This window comes from Echinops telfairi, unplaced genomic scaffold (genome assembly GCF_000313985.2).
Source record: "Echinops telfairi isolate 266 unplaced genomic scaffold, ASM31398v2 ScPeMD7_5592;HRSCAF=6446, whole genome shotgun sequence".
NCBI lineage: Eukaryota > Metazoa > Chordata > Mammalia > Afrosoricida > Tenrecidae > Echinops > Echinops telfairi.
Window position 1 is genome coordinate 48690387 of NW_022109491.1, and position 3957 is coordinate 48694343.

The following is a 3957-nucleotide window of genomic DNA, read 5'->3' on the forward strand; positions in this document are numbered from 1 at the left end:
CACGTGGACCATGAGGTCCACCACTCTGTTGCTGTAGCCAAATTCATGGTCATACCAGGAAATGAGCTTGACAAAGTGGTTGTTGAGGGCAATGCCAGTCCCAGCATCAAAGGTGGAAGAGTGGGGGTCACTGTTGAAGTCACAGGAGACAACTTGGTCCTCAGTGTAGCCCAGGATGCCCTTTAGGGGACCATCGGCCGCCTTCTTCACCATCTTCTTGATGTCATCGTACTTGGCAGCTTTCTCCAGATGGCAGGTGAGATCCACGACAGACACATTAGGGGTGGGGACATGGAAGGCCATACCAGTCAGTTTCCCATTCAGCTCCAGGATAACCTTGCCCACAGCCCTGGCAATGCCAGTAGATGTGGGGATGATGTTCTGAGCAACTTCATGGCCATCACACCAGAGTTTCCCAGAGGGGCCATCCAAGTTCTTCTGGGTGGCAGTGATGGCATGGACTGTGGTCATGAGTCCTTCCACGATGCCAAAGTTGTCATGGATGACCTTGGCCAGGGGGGCTAAGCAGTTGGTGGTGCAGAAGGCATTGCTGACAATCTTGAGGGAGTTGTCATACTTCTCTTGGTTCACGCCCATCACAAACATGGGGACATTGGCAGATGGGGAAGAGATGATCACCCTTTAGGCACCGCCCTTCAAACGAGCCCCAGCCTTCTCTGGGGTTGTGAAGACACCAGTGGACTCCACGACATACTCAGCACTGGCCAGGAGAGGCGGCTGTCTGTCGCACAAGGAGGAGCAGAGAGCCTCAATATCTTCTTCAAATTTAAGTGTTCTTTCTTTTGTTCCTGTGTGCCATATGCACTTGGAAACATGGTCATCTTCAGCATTAATTTAACAATAAATGTATCCTATTGCATTATAAATTTATTTTTAAGTGCAGTTGGTGGGTCTGCTAACCTCGAGTCCTGCAGAAGTTTAAAAATTGGTGAAGAAAACAAGCAGAAACAGAATGTGTTATAAATGTTGATTAATGTATAGTTTATAATTTTTAACTTTCACACTGCTTTTATGATTTCTTTAAGTTTATTTTTCTTATGCAAGTGAGATTTTTTTTTATATTTGTGATTTAAAAAAAATTGGGTTAGTAGGTAAAGCATTACACTCCACGCTCAATACTACCAATGGGAATGGTGAATTGAATGGCTTTTTATTTATGGACAGATTGCCAAGAATAAATTTAAAAAATAAATATATTTCAGAAATAAATGGATTAAATGCATTAAGCAAGAATATATGTTGTAAAGCTTTATGAAGCACTGTATCACATGGAGCATAAGAAAGGAATGCTAAGTTGGTGTTTTGAAGCATGCCAGTCCTTTAAGGAAGAAAGTTGTGATGGCTTTCTACTGTCCCACTTAGCTTAAAAGGAGCTAGATTTCCCAGAGTTCTAATCAGTTCTATGTAGTTTAGTTTGGTTGAACCCAGGCATTTCATGTGATATTGGAAAGTAGAAGGGGAGCAGCAGTCTTTGTACTTGGGATGTCAGCATACTGCAGCTCCCTGCCTGGATATGGTCAGCACCTGGTCAATCCTCCCACTCATCCCTCATCTCAGTTTCCCTGTCCTGGCTGGTGTATGTGCACCCTCCTGTAATGATTACCAGTTTCTTCTGATATTTACCATGTGTGACTGAGGTTAGAGGTGTCGAGGATGGATGTGGGTTCTTTTTCTTCCACGTCTAGAAGACCTCCAGTAATTCTTGGCCTACCCCCAAACACAGAAGCAATATCCTTCTGAACTTCTCTACCAGCTCCCAAAATTGTATAAAATATCATCACTATTATACATGTCTATTTCCACGTCACTCATGGAATACATATCACATGTTCTTCCCTGAATGAACTCTTACGGATACAAATGAGCCATCAGACTCAGCGAGATGGTGCTCCTCACAGGACTGCAAAGCTCAACAGGAACCCCGAGAGAGGTGAAAACATTTATTCAACTGGACCAGCATAGAACAGGGATTAACAGTCAGTGCTGTTAATGCACTCATTCCTCACAACGGATGTTATTATCATCTTAAAGCTTAGGCAGCTCAATTTTTCTTAGGGTCAGCTCTGGAAAAAAAAAATTTTTTGCTGCAGGACCAGGCAATGTCCAAAAAATATTTTTTTAATGAAGAATCTGTAGTTGCAAAAATATTGCACTGGAGACAAATTTTCTGAGAACAGTAAACACCAGAATGCAAGCCAAAAACTTCAGCACCCTGTTGAGATTGGGAAGAGGCAACATTGACTTATTATGACTCAAATTTGGTGACTTGGAAGAAAATTAACAGAGTTCGTTTTCTTCTTGTTCTCCCTCAAGCCTAAGACCGCAAGTTCTGAGGCCCATTCCTTTCACTAAAACCAGTGGTAGCCCAAATGTGCTTAGGGAATGTGGGTTAGAAGATTCTACAGCTCTCTATTAATTTCCCAGAACCTTTAAAAGGGCTTTAGTGATTTTGGAAAACATCACTCCCACAGAATTTAATTTATCCAGGTGGTAGATTTGAAGATTCTGCATTCACTGCCATGAATCAAGTTTGCTGGCTCACCAGCTGGCTAACCATTTCTTTGTTGTCTGTCTCCCTCCAATCTTTGTTACTTACTCTGGGCTGGCCTTCAAATGCTAGGTTATGAACATGTTATAAAACAATGCATTTGAATGAAATTATTAAACCACTTTTGAAATTCCAGCAACCCTGTCCATTATAATAATTGATAGTCCAGAGACTTGTTAGAGAAAACAGATTTAATCAAAGCTAAAAGTAATTTATAGGGTAATTCTGGCATACACATACTTTTTCTATGCCATAGCTTGATTGGTTTTCATTTGGGGGATGTATATTTGACGTTTGAAACAATTTTGGCCAATAATGCTTTCATTTAAGGCCAAGAGTGCTGTGACCTATACATAGAAAATGAGCGAGAGTCCCAAGAGAATTTGGTGCTGATTGTGACTGCTGACCTTTTAAGATCATTAAAATATACTGCTAACTGCATGCAATAAGCACATTTGACTCTGTTTCTCCTTTGGGATGATATTGGCCATTTTTTTTGCAGGAGAGAAACTCTCTTCTTCTTTCTTCTAAAGATCCCCCCCCCACCACCTCAGTTGAACATTGTTGCTTCTTGGGCTATTAGTGACTACGGCGGATGTAGTTGGTACACCTTTAACTCCTTGGTGCTTATCTCTGAAAATCTTATGAATTAATTGATATCATCCTGGTAACACTGATTCTTCCTGATCTTTCTTGGATTTGAGAGTTCGTTGGTATGGGCTCACGTAATCCATAAATTCTACCGAGATAATGCCCTAGGAAGTAGCCATCATCTATAGCTGGACAGGAATTCATAGGTAAATCACAGCTTTCCCATGCTATGGACATTTGCCATCTAATCTATACAATCCCCAGCATCCCCTGAGGGATCGGGGTCCCTTCAGATCACTAAAGGATGTTGCTTATTTACACAACCCTTTTTTGCTTCTTTCTATTTCATTACTCCATTGGTTGAGTTCCCTGGATGTGTACTTGAATCTTAGCCTCAAGGTCTACTTTGGGGAGCCCACATTAAGACAGTGGTCTTTATTTCTAACCCTTTCAGGACTTTCTCTGGAGACTAAATATGAGGAATAGGATCTCCTGTGTTGAGTAGATGAGGGGTTATTTCTGGTGGGCCCATTTGCAGAAAAGTGAGCCAAGAGTAATTGAGAGAACCGGGCCAAAGCCAACCACTGAAGAGGTAAGGGGTATAGGAGTGGAGAAATGGGTGTGGGTAAGCATTGGGAGTGGAGGAAAATATACTTGCTTCAATGACTAGAAGTGAGAATTTAGAGTCAACCAGAACACTGCCCAGTAGTTCCTCTTGAGATTTTGTCCCTTTTCTACATATTTATAGAAGCATTTCATCCACTTGCATCTCTTTAACAGCCTTCTGTAATCAGGTA

The 3957-nt window shown here is 41.7% G+C and overlaps 1 pseudogene; it reads right to left on the reverse strand.

The window, feature by feature from the left end:
• LOC105979880 overlaps nucleotides 1-3957 on the reverse strand; it is a 55139-nt pseudogene that overhangs the window by 22721 nt on the left and 28461 nt on the right.